Here is a 16,876-nt window from a genome sequence, read left to right as displayed (position 1 = left end):
AGACACCAGCTTGATCAGCCAAGTGCGCCCAGCGGACATGCTATCGTGACCGGATCAGCTGAATCAAACGGATAGGTACAGCGCTCCAGTTCTAGCCTTTCTAGAAGCAGGTGTGGGAATTGTGAAATATTTGGTTACACAAATAGAATTCCACCCGGTGAAGCTGGAAGCAGCCAAGAATGTCGCCAAATGACGCTGGATGACGCGCAGATGACACAGTTGGTAGAGGCGCCGAGCCGACGCCGCCGCCGCCGCTGCATCGGCGGCATTTTTCCGGCGAGAGCGGAGTCTTTTGTCCCCTGCTGGCGGCCACTGAATGGCGCCTTGTATCGCGCTCCTTTCCTAGGTGGATGATGAAGCAAATCGTTTGTATTGGCAACTGGAGCCTGAACCGTTTGGCAGAAATTAAATCGTCTGTTAAATCGTTCTTTGGATACTACAACTCTCGAGAGGAGTATCACTCTTTTCCTTGCCGCTTTGTAACAATGCACAACTTGAACAAGAGGCCAGAAGTTTCTCTTTGAGCGGATGCCGAGTCAACAAGCGGCCGCCTCCGGGGCGGCGGTTCCTATTTACTCAGTTGACAGGGGTCAGAAGCGCCGCGGTTTACAAAACCACGCTCAGCGCGACACGGCATAATGCCGCTGTCGCTCAGAAGTATGCGTCGCTGATTGTAAACCTAACTGGTTACGTCTACATAGTACTAACTAGAATCCACTTGCTGTAATGTTCAATGCACATGAGATACAATTTGATTGTTAAGGCTTTTAAGTTTTACAGTGTGTATTCATATCTGTCATGTCTTTGGCTTCATACATGACTGCATATGCGTAATACATTACACAATGTGCATGCGTTCATGAGTTACAGTGCTCACCCTACGCCGCAGAAGTGTCGGTTGAAGAAGAATATCCACTGTTCGGCGGCCTCTGTTCACCCCAGGGTCATACAGAGTAGTGGAGTGGTGCTTCAGGCAGTGTCACCAGTGGCGCTGGTGACGCCTATTGTCCGCCAATTGCAGCAGTTGTGTCACTGACCGACGACCCGCCGAGGGGAGGGCAGGAATCTCACGGCCTCCATTGCTCGTGTATGTAGAGGTCCAGAAACAGTGACGAGGGGTATGAAGGGTGCTCTAGAAAGTATGCCTCAGCTTTGAAATCATAAATATATGGTCTCTGCCGCCAGTGTAAGAAGGTAGCGACCAGGTGACAGGCGACAGGTAATTGGTAAATTGAGTGCAGCTTTTAGAAAGTGGTATATTGAACGTCGCGACACAATTGATGGTGACGCGAGTCAGACATAAACTCCGGATCTGTTTGAGATTGACGACTAAAAACACCAAAGACGACCAGCTGGGGTCCGTCTCCTGATCTCCATTCCATTACCACTAGTCTGTATTCCATGCTCTTCTTCCTATTCCTGCTACGAAACGGAGGGCTGGCTAACGAACGCGGAAGGCACAGCCTAACCACGGGCCGTTGAAAGATGTCTGACTGAATGTCATCAGCCTCACTACGGCACTGGCAATAACATGCAACAGAGCCCATGGAAGTCAGTATGCTATGCTGTTCTGAGTGTCCGTGCAAGATAGAGAGAAACAGAGCTCGAGGTCAGTGCCGTCAGCGTTCAGAGCCGGCCCGCGCGGTGTCAGTGTTTTCTCAGGGAGCGAGGATGACTGATATCCGGGGCTTCTGGCGGCCTTTGCAGCGGCAGTCGGATCTGCATGTCCAGCCGTTCCATTTAGAGTCAGAGACGTGTCATTGGAGGGCTGGATAAATAAAGTGCTTGGTAGTACAGCGCGCGCCTGTACCTAATCAGCCCCAACCCACGGGTGATATCACTGCGCCGCCACTGGGTGGTCGCTTTGATCGGGACGTGTCCCAGTCAAGGTATGTGTGTTCCCCGCCCGGCGAGGGGGCCGGCGCGCCGCCGGCGCCGCACGCGCGTCACGGCATCGCTCCTGCCGCCGTCGGTCGACAATTAATGACGGCCCGTGTTGACTTTTCAATGGTGCGAGTAATGAGTGGCTGTGAGCGCCGGCCGCCGGCCCGGATTTATACGGCTCAATAATGACCGGTCGACTGTCAGCGCCGCTGTCAATCGCAGCCCAGCCGCCGACCGATCAGCATGTCATAAATTGACCGCGGCTCCCCGGACGGCGCCGGCGACCGGCCGCTAAAATTAGCGGCCGAGCTCCACCGCAGCGGGATCGGAGCGCGTTTGAACCGGGGCGGATCCTGTGGGTGAGTTCTGGCCCTGAGGATAGTCACCAGTCATCAGGAATCTCGTATCAGTCACACGTAACCAGTCATTCACACATACCACATTACCACCATCGCTCATCCACTCTCAGTCATCAACCCCAGTCATCAGCATCAGTCCTCAGTTCCCAGTCCCCCAGTTACCATACATTAGACAATAGTCGCCGATAGAAATTATCAGAGGGTCTTTCCAAGATTTACTAGCTTAACAAAGCCATACGAAATAGCAGTTTCACATCAATCCGGATAGCCAAACAGATAAAGCCCTGGCGTTTTTCACAATCCACACTCATTACTACACTCTAAGCTGGGAAACGCCACGATGAGCCTAAATCCCGATTGTGAATGGAGAATGGCATTGGTCACGAAATGCCAGAACATTTGTTACTCTGAAAGCACCGCGCATTGTTCCGTTCCGCGTGCCAGGCGGGCTGCATTTTTCCGGGCACACGGCTCCGGGCCCGGGGAGGGTGCGCGGCAGGTGTCGATTAGAGTCGGATCGAAACTCGGTCCATTCCGGTCGAGGGTCGCTCGGCTGCATCTCCCCTCCACGGAGCTGATCCCGCTCGGGAGCATCCTCCATTATTGTGATAGCTCACAGAGACGGCCATCGGATATCTGTGAATCGGGCCGGCCGACCGGCCGAGCCGGGTGCCCTTTTGTGCTCGGACCACTGACTGACACACCGGTATCAGTGGCGCGCCGGCCGGCCGGGGCTTTCAGTCGACCTGCGTCACCGCTGAATCGAGCGCACCGACCCGGTGGTTCTGCGTGTCGGTACCGTCACACACAGGCACACAGACAGGCGCAGCTGACGTCACAGCTGACAGCCGTTGTCCATTGGAGGCCGCCGTGCACCATTAGGATGGGTTACACAGATAATGTGGCCGGAGACATCGCATCAGTACGGTTTTCAGAAGCAGCCACATCAGGTAAATGGACAAGAGCGTGACGTGCTGCCCACTTCGAAACCATTGGCAACGGCGGAAACAGCAAAATAAAAATGATGTGTGTTGGATGGATCTATGATTAGTTCTCCTGTGCACCTGTAGCTATTCAGTATAGGTACCGGTTCTCTGCCTTGCGTGGGCTTTTCCAAAAAGAGTGCCTATCGCCGCGAATGAACATGAGATGATGAGTAACGTGTACTCAATATATAGATAGAAGCCCAATGGATAGATATCCGGTAGCAGTCGGCCACCATCTCACATTCCTAGTTCAGTGTCCGATCTGTGCATCATTGAGCCTGTAAGCCTGAGACACCTGTAAGCAGCCAATGTTCGAATGCTCCATGGTGATCTGTAGCCCGTTCTGTTACAATTCTCTTCGTCACAACCCCTATCAGCTACCCCTTCCCAAATACGAGGACACGGCGGCCGTCTCTGGTGGCGGCTGTAGGCCATGGCACCTTCTCTAGCCTCCTCTCTGGCCTCATCTGCTCCGCTGTAGCCTCGTCCCGTCCTCCACAGCCCCGCCCCCGCCCCCCTCCGTTGCACGGGCCGCGTTTCCGGCCCGACACGACGCGTTGCCGCCGACCACGACGCATCAACGGCGCCGGTGGCTTTTCATCCCGCTTTGTTTTCGGTTGGCGGACGGCGGCGTATTTACGTTGGCCGCACGGCAGCCGTCTTCCGCCGCCGCCGGGGAGAAAAAACACGGCCTCAGGGGCGGCGCAGGCTCGCCCCGGCCGAGACACGATCCGATCGAGCACGATTGACGTGAGTGAGCGAGTGGGAATGCAAGGCATCCCAGAAGCTCAGGCTCCTTCGACTTAGAGAGCTGACCAAGCGTTGGGCCACCTCTACTTCCAGAAGCATTAAAGAGCTTCTGGACCATCATGACCCTGACCGAGCTCCCCTTCTCTCCTCTAGTCTATAGTGCCGTGCCCTTCCCCGTCCCTTCCCTCCCCGTCCCGGGCCGGATGGTCTGAATGGGCGGACGTCAACGGGAGACGCCGGCGCCGCCGCGTCTGGCTCCGTCCGCGGCTCCGGCCCCGGGACGCTGGCTCCGGGCCGCTCCGGGCCTCTCCAGGTCGCTCCGGGCTGGACGGGCCGCGTGCCGGATACGGTGGCCGCTGCCTAAACTGGCCGCTCAGCCGCTCAAATTGGCCGCTCAGCCGCTCAAATTGCCGCGCCGCTGCCAGCCGCGCCGGCGCCGGAAGCCATTGTGCGGTCGCCGCGAGCGGGCGAGGCAGCTGGGACGGCATGACACGGCCGTCGGATGTCACGGTATGTGACGGGGCACACCGCGGCCAGGAGGGACAGAGCCCGACCAGAAGGGGCACACCGTGGTCAGGAGGGACACATCGCGGTCAGGAGGGGCACGCCGTGGTCAGTAGGGACACATCGCGGTCAGGAGGGCGCGCGCCGTGGCCAGTAAGGACAGGTCGCGGCCAGGAGGGGCACGCCGTGGTCAGGAGGGCACAACGCGGCCAGGAGGAGCACACCGTGGTCAGGAGGGGCACGCCGCTGCTAGGAGGGACACAACGCGGCCAGGAGGAGCACACCGCTGCTAGGAGGGACACGCCGTGGTCAGGAGAGGCATGGACGATGGTCGTCCCAGCGCCGTGGAGCTGAGGTCAGCACAGGCTGACCAGGCGGCCAACCTGGGGTCCCCGGCTGTAGCACACTTATTCTCGGCTGTAGCTCAACTAATTTCATATCTAGACTGTAGACTGTAGCCATTGTCACACCTCCACTTCCGGCAGCGGGCCGAGAGTGACATTATGGGACATTTCGGCTATCGCTGCGGCAAAATCACACTGCAGCTGTAGGTACGTACTCTGAAGCCAGTATTGCAGTTCGAAATAATTGAAGCGACAGATCATATGGATTCTACAGTCTACCGACGAGGCCGGATCACCTCTCTGTTACTCGTGAATACTGGATTGGTATTCTTTCCCTGAGGTCAAAACACGAAAGCAATTCGAGCGAGGCTTGTGGCTCGAGTCCCAGCCAGCGATTGATCCATCGGTAAACTCCGGGTGGGTGGCAGTGCTCTGTACTCTGTAGGGAAGGGGTCAGAAGAGTTCACGAGTTAGGCATGGCCTGCCCCACTCACTAACTTTATGTGTTGTGTAAGTTAAAAGGCGACCGCTGATACCGAGCACCGTTCCTTCGGGTACCAGAAGCTAAAGCGCCTGGAAATAACAAATAAAGTCGGATGTGATTTCAATAGAAACAATTGTTAAGTTTACAGAGTTGCCAGGCCCGTCATTTGATGTATAGTGTCTCTAATGTCTCTTGTGCTCATCTGATATTAAGTCGGGTATGTTGTAGTAATCTTGGTCGGGTAGGTACTACATATGTCAAATGAATTTGAAGATACGCAATTACAAGTCAAAATATACTTGAGAATAGCGGTAGGCTTTAGCATACGAGTATGACTCCCAAGTCCCATACGCCATACACGAGTGCGTAATGCGTATCACCCACCCACAATCACACATGCGTCGGCACATAGAAGCCTGTAGAAACAAAACATTGACATCAAACGTTCATTAGAAATGGAAACACCATTGTGCGTAGCAGAGTGTTTGTTCAGCCATATGTCACAGTGTGCACTGATAGGGAGGGGAGGTGGGACACGCCGATTCTCTATTTGCAGAGCGCGTGCTACATCTGTTTGCGAGGTTTTGTGCCAACTAGGTACTGATGCGTTACATCATCAGCTCCTGAGCTGATGATGGCGCAATGCCGAAAGCTTCTCAAAAAGTTTGTTTTATTTCGAATCCGGAATTTACTTTTAGCCTTTAGGTAGAATGAGAGTGAGTTTAATTTTCTTACTATTTGTTACAATGTCTCTCAAACTAGCGTTGAAGCATACATATTCAAAAATAGGTACGTACCTATCATTCACTGTCAAGAGCAGAAAATTCAGTACAACCGTGCGTTGTTCCTGTAAAATAATCTTTCACAGGGAGAGCGAGCGAGCAATGACCTTTGGCCAGTGCGTTTCTGTGGACTGCAAAGTTGCGTTATTAATTTTGGCTTACATTATAGGGACAAATCACTCCAGACATTTGTCATATCTTCTGATTTTCCGGAGCCTTCGACACAAATTTGTTTAAAAATAATTCCGATGAATAAGTTAATATTGTTGGTATTTAACCCTCGCCCTGGCAGGGCATTTTTCATAACTCGGCCTGGCAGGGGGGGGGGGTCGATGCGACCCCCCCCCTCGCGATTGGCTCCTATGGCACCTAGAAACACCAAATTCGGTAGGTAGGTGGGCCCCCTGGAGTTCTCGCCACTGTGCAAATTTGGTTGCTCTAGGTCAATATTTAGGGGGGTTTTGGGGGGTATAAATGTAAAAATTTCGCTAAAAACAGGTCAAAAGTTTTTCGCTTATAACTTTTGATCTAATTACGATAAAGCAAAAAGAAAAGCACCAGTGAACTCAGCACGTCAAGGCGCGTCGAATGATATACTTTTTATCTTGCTTAAGTGTACATAAAGTTTTTCTTAAATTTTAAGTAAACTTAAATTAATAAATTAAGTTAAAGTTAACCAAATTGCATCATATCGCATATCATTCGATTCGGCTGATCACCAGGAACACAATGGTACCATTTTTTAAGCTCTAGCGTCATTATGTGCCAAGTTATTGGCAAAAACGTCATTTGACCTCAGTTGACCTCATTTGACCTGACCCATGGATAAGTACACCAAACAAAGAAGCACCAAGTGACCTGCTGTTGAGTACTGTGGTTTCAAAGCACAAAAGTGATAGAACGAAGCGGATATCTCCAGTATTTTCCGAATTTAGTATTTTCCCATAGGCTTAACATTACGACGTAATGACCTCTAACTGACCTCAGGTCAGTGACCTCAAAAAACCCGAACTATATGTTATACAACTCGGTGAACTTAGCACATCCTGAAAGTTTGAAGGAAATCAGTGCAAAACTGTGAGTTGGACAGGTGCAAAAAGAAATTTGAAATTTGACCATGACCTTGTACCGGTTTTTCTGACCTGGTGACCTGACCTAAGGTTACCCGGACCTGAAATTTTCAGGTCATATGTAAAAAGGTTGCCCCATAGGCTGTGCCAAATTTGGCGGCGCTGCGCGCCGCCGTTTTTACGCTATCTTCGAAAAACCTTAGGGGGGGGTCGCATCGACCCCCCCCCCCTGCCAGGGCGAGGGTTAAATGAGGGTAATTACTGACAAATTGTGTAAAACTTCACTTGCAGATATGTTTGAAGGCCCGGGGTCGGGGATATGCAAATCTTCAAGTAGGCATCTCTTATCTCGAAGTGTTATTCAAATGAAATCTTAAGCACCCCACAACAGCTTGCCAAATTACCTTCAGACGTGCTAGCTCGAGTGTCATGTTCGCAAAAATATATAAGCATATAGGCATGCATGATTGTCGTAACACCTCAAGAATGATCTTCCACTCCCAACAGTGACCATCGAACACACATTGTGACCATCACATTAGATGATTAGACGCGTTTACATAGGGTTTGTTGCAAGCTTTTATCTCCGTCCGTGATGTTGCAAAAGATGCTTTCGTGCTTAACAATTTACAAAATGATCCCCTCTAAATATTTGGAGACCACTGCATCGAAATTATCGCCAAATTAACGAGCTAGAGCCTCGTCAAATATGCTATGTAAACCGGGTTATTGTGACCAATGTGACCAGTGACCTAGCACACATTGTGACCATCGAATTCAACGATCGGATTTCCATAGAGGTGAAAACTGAAATGCATGGCGGAAAGTTAGACATGTGCATAGACTTTAAATGGGAATCCATCGATAAAAAAACAGACGATTATTTTCGTATCATGCGAAAAGGATATAATACAGCAATAGCAAAAGGCCAATATTACTCTTCGGATTGTAAACATTTTCCATGCCTAATCAACGCACACAGTTAATTGCGGTTTGTTTGTTGCATATGCTAAGACATGGCCTGCCGCGCATCCCATATTGGAAAAATGCAATTGAGGCAATGGTAAGCAAATTAAACATTCGAAAATGGAAGTAAAAGTAAAAGGCATTGTAGTCAATTCCAAATGAGGCCTTTTGAGACTCCTCTGAACCATGCTGCTTTGCGTTAACAGCTATCGCGTTGGTTTACGGTTGCCATAAAATCCTGACATAATAAGACGCCCTCATAAGTGTCACTGTATGTGCAATGATAGTCCTTCGGAGCTGAGGCTCCTTTATCCACTTGCCATAGCACAGGGCTGACGGCAGCGGTCAATGGTCACTGGTCACTGGTCAGTCGTTAAAAGTCAGTGGTCAGAATCAGTAGTGAGTGGTCAGCATTAGTATCCAGTGGTCAGTGACCTCGGGTCAGCGGTCAGTGGCCACTGCACAGTGGCCCTTTTTCAGAATTAGCACGCATAAATTCAAAATATTTTTTCTCTTCTTTTGAGTAAAAAGCAGTCTTATCGTGTGCAAAACATTCCAAACTATCCGATGGTGCCATTTTTACCTCCTAAAAAATAATTACCTTTGGTAAAACTGACCGCAAAATCGAAGTTTGTCGAGAGGCGCGCGGACACCACCGGCGGACCCTAAAAAGTAGGGTGAGATGAACATCAATTTGTAAGACTTTCGATGCAAAAATATTAAAAATGAGTGGCATGGCTGTGAAGCTGAGTTTACGTAGAAGCCCTAGAAACCACTATTTTCATTATATAAACTTAAATAGACCACTTTTGCCGAATATTGTGGACACAATAACAGGACAATTATTAACTGGAGATGGCGGCATACATATGAAGCTTTATGTTAAGTGGCACACTCTGGAACATGTCGTATAATACATCGTTCGAATCGCCGATCTCTTCTGACCATGTCCGCCAAAGGGCATCGCGCCATTTTGCGCCATTTTGCTTCTACGGTGGATAACGTGAGCCAGTTCAGTCCGCGAGCGGCTGTGGCTCCTGTTCGATACGACTAAGCTCATTGACCTGGCTCGAAGCTGGTGTCACCTGGTGTGCGCCTAAATGTGGCTTGACTTTTGCCCACAAGATGTGCTAATTGAAATTATACTAACGGTGGCTGGCAACAGCTGTAGATGCGGTCACGTGACGCCCTGGGGCGTCCTGGCGGTCAGTGCAGCGCGGTCGGCTGGCGGGCTCGCCACACTTGCGTTCGGAGCGGGCTGGCCGGCGGGCGAGCCGTACGAACGTGCGCCAAATCTTGGGCCGAGCGGCCTGTCGCTGTTGGGCCGAATCTCCTTGGGCAGTTCCTTTCTTTTCTTCTCTTTGCAATGGCAGGGAATACGTCCTTGATCACGTGTTGATGTCTTGCACAACTTTCAGGTAATGTGGGAATTAATGCGTGCTAATTCTGAAAAAGGGCCACTGTGCACTGGCCAGTTGGCGACACCAGCCCAGTCACTGGCCCCGGCACACTGTGGATCCTGGGTCAGAGTTTGGGTTCATTGTTCATGAGCTACATTGAGCGGCTCGTTGCTTTACAGCATACCTACTGGCCAGAGAATCTGTCTCCAGCGACCAGTGACCACTGCACAATGACCAATGGCCATGAGCACTCGATTCTGGCCAGGATCCGCTCGTGAGCCCCTCACATACAAACCGGCCAGTGACCCAGACCGACCGCTCATCACTGACCAGCCGAGCACAAAACCCCCTTCGATCCCAAATTCCTACACCTTGGGTTGTTCCAGCCGTCCGTCCGCCCGTCCATCTGTGCCTGTTCCCATGAGTCCCCACACACAAATCGGCCAGCGACCGGTCATCGCTGACCGGCCGGACACGACAACCCATCGGTACCGAAATCCTTCACATAGGCGTGTCCAAGCCGCCCGTCCGTTCGTCCGTCCTCAGGCCGGTCCCCGTGCCGTGGTCACACGTGCGTCCCCCGTCGCGGGTCCCTGGCCGTATGGTGGCCACCTGTTCGGCCGTCCCGGCCCGCGGCGGCCGCCCCGACCCATGGACCATCAAACACCGCCCGCACTCTGTCCTTACCTGTCTGAAGGTCGCTGCTGACCGCCGACTCGTCACCGCAGACTGGACAGTGGACAGCTCCTCTCCTGCACACTGGCTCGGCGGTCACAGCCGCCGCTCTCCGTCCGTCCGCACACGATGCAGTCGACTCCGGCGTGCGCACCCCGCGACTGGTCGCCGCTCGCCCGCCGAGTCCCGCCGGCCGGCTATTGTTGGCCCGCCGAGCCGCCCAGGCCGCCGCGCCGCGCCGCCGCCGCTCCGCGCAAGACGTCCGCTGACGTCATGCCATTGTTGGCCAATGGGCGGCCGCGCCGCGCCGGCCGCAGCCAATCACAAAGGTGTCTTCAAGACAATGGTTTTAACGCCGTCCAATGGGAACAACAAGTGCGCGTCTATTGTGGCCGGTCGGAGGCGGCTTGGCTCGGCGGGCGGCGCGGGCGGCGAGCTGGCAGCGGCCTATACGGGCGGGCCCAGGTAACAATGGGATGGGCTAGCGTCGGTGCCCCTCCCACCGCCCGCTCGCCGGCCGGCCGGCCGAGCGGCGGCGCTCGACGGGAGGGCCGGCCGTAACGACTCTCCGTCTCAGGTGTGTTGAGTCCTGGTCCTCCATACTATTGCTTCTCCTACCAGACTGGGGAGACTTGCTCCCCCAGGGCCAATTCCAAGCACTTTTGGAATCCGGCGCCTAACAACCGAAGCCCCTAACCGCCGCTGACCCTGGTGCTTATGAGATTAGGATATCCTCAATTATAGCCGAAATGAAACTATTTTGTTAGGTGATAGACACTCAAGAAAGCATACTTTTTTTTAGCACAAATGAAATGCTCCGGTGGGCGGTGAGGCAATAAAATCCATTGTCCAAATTGATTTAGCGTGTAACGAGAGAATTGAAGAATTTCCTGTCGCCTTTGCTTGTCATAAGTCATAACCCCAGCGTTGATGAGGCCAAAAATTTTACAGGTATTTAGATGAGGCATACGAGTAGTTTATCAGCAAGGTGATGTCTTGAAGTTCTCCATTACCGATAACCGATAGCATAAAAAAAAACACGGAACAAATAGTGCATGGACGCGTTTCGATTTAAATCTTCATCAGCATGACATAATCACAGAGAAAACAAGATATCTTGTTTTCTCTGTGACTGTGATTATGTCATGCTGATGAAGATTTAAAAATCGAAACGCGTCCATGCACTATTTGTTCCGTGTTTTTCTACTTGTCTCTATCAATATACAACCGATAGCATGTTGGGCAACAGCTTTATAGGTAACAGCATAGACCTCTGTATACAGTCAGGTCTATGGTAACAGCAAACAGAAACGGACACTTGAGCTGGAGTGAGCTGGAATCGTTACTGGAGATCAACCGCAAATTTGCAAAGGTTTGAGTCTAAATACCATTGACTTGAGGTATCTTGAATATGAATCGCACAAACGAAAAAAATGCATCTCTTGCTCGACACTGGCCTCCCGTTCATCGAGCCAAATAGCATCTGTTTTTTTTTTTGTGAATTGACAGGACAATTTTTACAGGGTTAATATCGTCTACAACTTAGACAATGTTTCATTGTGTTGTGTGTCATTTTTTGCACTTTTATTCGTGATAAAATAACTGTATTAGCGGTTTTCACAACGGCCATTTGGTACACATTTGGTGCACATCTGGTGCAGATTAGTCATTAGGTGCAGATTTGGTCAAATTAGGTTCAGTGTGTCTCTTAGTAGTTATTAGCTAGGGCTGCACTTACTGCTTATATGCCTACTTTGTCAAATTATAAGAGAGCATCATCGATTAAAACACTGAAATAAATTCATAAAATAAAGATATTTGCTGTAAAAGAGATTGGGTGCAGATTTGGTCAAATTAGGTGCATTCGCCGGATAGCCCGTCGTGAAAACGCTAATGCACGTTTTTCTGGTTCAGACTGGTTATGGGCTAGTCAACAGCCTTGTAGTCTAATTTACCATGCAACTGAGAATCGCACACACTCACACACTTACAGACAGACGGATTTTGTTCCTTTAGTAAGTTAGGTTACCAGCAGGGGGTAACCTAAGGGTAGCGCCCTTTCTGAAAAAGCGCTTAAGTTAATAGGGTTAACCATTGCTTCTGTACCTTTTATACCTAACACCAGTAGGTATATTCGCTTTTTAATTATTAGTTTCGGGCCTTGTTTGAAATGTGTATATTGGTACAGTCCACAGCAGAAGTAATGTGTGGTTTCAGTCATGTATGTTCTGCTTCTGAAGCCTAGGAACGATTAGCCAGACTGCAACGAGACTTTAAATGTAGCTTACATGTATCTTCACCCTTGCAGCTACAACTTTATCTATTGACGTCTTCTTTTCAATCGGTCCGCATTTAAATATCGTCGGTCAAAGCCATCCGTTGAGATTGGTAAAACCACACATTACTTTAGCGGTGGGCTGTACCAATTTAACCCTCGCCCATGTAGGGGGGGTTGGTGCAACCCCCCCTGAGGTTTTTCGGAAATAGTGCAAAAACGGCGGCGCGCAGCGCCGCCAAATTTTGGGTACCTTATGGGGCAAACCTTGCGCATCTTTTGATAAAAAAAAAATTTGACCGGGTCATGTCAGGTCACGGAGTTATGACGTCACAAAGGGAACAGCCTCCGGCCGGATTTTCACAAACTGAGTGCCAACGCCCGAGGTTTCCTGCCGGTGGTACGGACATCGGTTGATGGATCGTGATGAAACTTCCCATGCATGTTGGGGCAAGTATTGGCTATCATATGGTATAAGAAACTTGACTGGGTTAGGTCAGGTTACGGAGCTATGACGTCACAAGAGGAACAGCGTCCGGTACTATTTTTGAAAAGCGCCCGAACCACTATTTTGCTAATTCTTGTCACCTCAATGGGAATATGCAGCAATATTAGCTTCTATAGGGAGCAAATGGACATACCAAATCCAAAAATACAATCAGATTTCAAAAATTTAAATTTTGATTTTTCGAATTTCTGCCGCCGACTGTGACCTTGCCGACTTCCGGCGCTCCCAACGCGTCATTTTTAGAGCTAGGGAAACGAAATACATACCAAACGATAGAGAATTGATTAAGGAACACGATAGTGAAGGTTTCAAGTCGATATCTCCCACCGTGTTGCCGCAATCGCCGCGGAAAATTTGAAAAAGTCTATTTTTCCGAAAATTTGACCTTTGACCGGTCAAAAGTAGGTCAAATGTTGACCTAGGACCAAAAAATATACCACCAATCGCGAGATCTCGGCGAGAGCAATCCGTTGGTCTTTTCCGCTAAGCTCTACGACGCTCCGTTTTCAAACGCCAAGGGGGGGTCGCACCAACCCCCCCCCCTCCCCCCTGCATGGGCGAAGGTGGCAGATCGCCGTTTACGGGCGAGGGTTAAGATGGATACTCTTTCTTACTGCTCGTAATCGTTTCTTTTTTCTTAGTGAACCTGCAGGAGCTAAAATTATTTCGTGACCGCAAGTGTGGTATAAGTAGACGCTATGATGTTTTATTGCTTTAATGTGTGCTCTGACTGAACTGGATGGTATTCAGGGGCATCGGATGCATTTAATCCTTGGGTTTCGTCCAAAGTTGATGAGTTTTTTCCCACATAGAATGAAAACTGAGCCATTTCGGTAAAGCAAGCTTGCGTTGAATTGCACAGCAGCTTATCACAATCTGCATTTCCTTCCATGCCCTTAATAGAGAACACTTTTTATGTGAGCCAGTTTTCTTTCTTCGCTAGATAAGAAACTCATATCCTTGTCAGTTGTCACAAATGCCTATAATAGAGCGACAACACATCTCCTATAACTCGCCACAGCTTGCGGTGCCTGATCCTTCTGGAAGCTGTTGAGTTCAATCAAATACGGCATTTGTACTGTGAGAGAAAAACACGGCCCTATCGCGGTGCCGCCGGCCGAGTAGCATGGTTGGTATGCCGCGCACCGAACGCCAGAGATCAATACGTAAACGCCACAGAGGAACTCGCCGATTAGCGGCACACAGAATCAAAGCAGTCAATCGCAGTCCACTCACAATGTGAGCAGGCTCACATGATGAAAGGTTGCCAGTTTTCAAAGTGCATTCTGAGTACCAAAGTTGTCAATGGTTAAAAAAATGAACTAACAAAAATGCAGAATTCCATCGCTTCTGAGCTTGCTTGCAAGCTGTAGCACAAGTTGATTTCTTCGGAAACAGCAAAACTTAGATGCATCAGAGGGGTAAAGTTTATAAGCAAAACTTTTCCAGCGATTTCAACCACTTATTTTGCAAGAAGCTCAACACATAGGTTCCAGATTGATTTTTTAAAATGCTTGCTGTTTTGACTTTGTCTTACAAAATAAGGGCTTTGGCTTTGTCGTTTCAAAAAAAGAAACGTTCGCTTCCATGGATTTGTCTCTAAAGATAGAAGCCCACTAGAGGAATTAAAGGTCCCGGCCTTCCCAGATCACTTTGTCTGATATGTTTGATGATCATTCCTCTGTTAGTCGGACAAAACGGCTGTTAACCCGCGCCCCACTGGGGTCTGCGTATAACACGCCCTACTGGGGGGGGGGGGGGGGGCTATTCATAGCCCCCCCTCCTAACTCCGAAACTACTGGGCCGATCGTCAAAATTCAAACGGCGTCTGATAGCCCCGGAAAAACTGTCGAGCGAAACCTAATTTTATTGACCTCGAGGTCACTGATGACGTCACAGGTCAGGTCAAAGTAAAAATTATTAGCATTTTGGCTTCTTCACGTTTTGGGCTCTGGCCGCCGTCTTACAAGTCAGATCAGGCTCATTTTTGGTTCACACACTCGTGAACAGATGCTCTAGATACTCTGAGGGTACCAAACTTGTACTTTGATTTTCAGGTCAAGGTCAGGTCATCACAGGTCACGAAAATATTATATCATCCGTCGGTCACGTGACACATGTTTTATGGTCCATTTAGGCCAAACATTTCGAATTTGATGTCGTCTGTGTCATGCAAGGTCATTTTGAGTCAAATTTAGCTTAGGTCAGGTCACTTTCAGGTCAAAAAAGGTCAAATTTTGAAGTTAAAATTTTTCAACAAAAAAGGTGTCTATTCGATGCAGTTTGAGCTCAGGAACACGATGGTGCTATTTATATTGGCGTACGATGTCAAATTCGTGCTGAAAAATTGATTTGAAAAATTAATAATTGTTATTTTTTTTGCAATAATGCGTATAACTTGGCCATTTTTGAAGATATTTAGCTAAAACTTGCTAGAGGTAGTCATAATAATGCGTTCTATCACATATATTCCGGTTTTTTCGAAAAGTCAAAAAAAATTGAAAAAAAATGTAAAAATATAAATTTTGAATTTTGTTATTTAAAATTTTCGAATTTTACAAAATTTCGAAAATCCGAGATAGCAGTTTGATAGCGCAGTCTATTCTGAGTCCTCTCATGCAAAGAAATTGGATCTAGCTTAAAAACTGAGCTCTTGGGAGCGATTGCCGTGGTTCAATGTTTTGCGTCGAAATCGGCCGAACATGACGTCACTCTGACGTCATTTCCGGCCGAACTATGGTAGGTACGAAGTTCAAATTTTGACACAAGGTGTCAAATTGATGCAGCCGAAGGTACTGAAAGTTTGGCGTCGATACGTCAAGCGGTTTGGAAGTTATTGCAGAAAAACGGGAGGGGGGGGCTATAAATAGCCCCCCCCCCCAGTGGGGCGCGGGTTAAGAGTGACTGCTCTCAGATGACCTCTGACTGCCTCCCCGCGACCCATCTCACCTGGATGTGTGATGGCAGACGTCACACGGGCACCAGGCGGTCACCACTCACCGCTGGACACCCGCCAGTAGCGTCACCACCCGTCACTCACCGTCACCAGCGCCTCCGGCCCGTCAGCAGGGCGCCCTCCCCTCCCCCCTCCACAGGGAAACACTCTCAGCAGACTTATGCAAATGAGCATAAATCAAACGAGAGAGCAAAACGTTCAGTGAAATCAACGAGCACCGACTTGATGCACTTTAATGAAAGACAATATTAAACAGACATAATTAAGCATAGTTTGTCTAACCCTAATTGGCAGTTGGGAGATCAAAGCTAAACTGTGGGGAACAGGGCCGGCCGACGGCTCGACAGTCGACTTTTACCCAGCGTTCGTCCCCGCCAGTCCGTATGCCTGTCTGCACACGCAAAGGCACCATGCTCAACAATTTTGCACCGATTTGTCGGTGCGGCTGCTGATTTTCTATTAATCGTATGCGGCGGCTATGATTCGGAATTGCCCAGGGGCGCGCGTTTTCCTTTGACTAGCCGAGCAGAGGTCATTGTAAACGCAGCGGCGAAGATTGTAATTTTCTGTGACGGCTCAATCTGACTTCAGCGAGGCGAGCAGTGACGCACAGCACTCGCCGCAGTATTGAATTGGGTCTGGAGCTTTCAATTCATTTTATATTATTTCAGACTGCGATATAGCAGCTATTGCGATTTGAATTTATATTATGATTTGCCAATATAAATGGGGAGACGGGAGCAATGGTAAAAGAAAAAACATTATAGAATGCCTCAAATATCTAACTTCTTCAATACATAAAACATGTGTATTGCGTACTTTTACTCATCAACTATTCAAATCGTCTTAATGGATAAGCTATATGTCCGATGCTTCGTCGTAAAAAGGGTTTTAACTCTAGCAAAACAGAATGCTCCCAAAGCTGCGTTTCTT

The 16,876-nt window shown here is 49.4% G+C and overlaps 1 protein-coding gene across 1 annotated transcript in view; it reads right to left on the bottom strand.

The window, feature by feature from the left end:
* Window positions 1-10,444, bottom strand: part of LOC122365015 (transcription factor SOX-5-like) — a 57,126-nt gene extending 46,682 nt beyond the window's left edge. Inside the window, exon 1 of the mRNA XM_043335887.1 lies at window positions 10,217-10,444. The gene's annotated coding sequence lies outside the window, so the exon portion shown is untranslated. The remainder of the gene's footprint in view (window positions 1-10,216) is intronic.
* Between the last annotated feature and the right edge of the window lie 6,432 nt (window positions 10,445-16,876).

The sequence above is a fragment of the Amphibalanus amphitrite genome, unplaced genomic scaffold, assembly GCF_019059575.1.
Source record: "Amphibalanus amphitrite isolate SeventyFive unplaced genomic scaffold, NRLGWU_Aamphi_draft 000711F_arrow, whole genome shotgun sequence".
NCBI classification, from domain to species: domain Eukaryota; kingdom Metazoa; phylum Arthropoda; class Thecostraca; order Balanomorpha; family Balanidae; genus Amphibalanus; species Amphibalanus amphitrite.
This window is presented reverse-complemented; position numbering and strand designations above follow the sequence as displayed.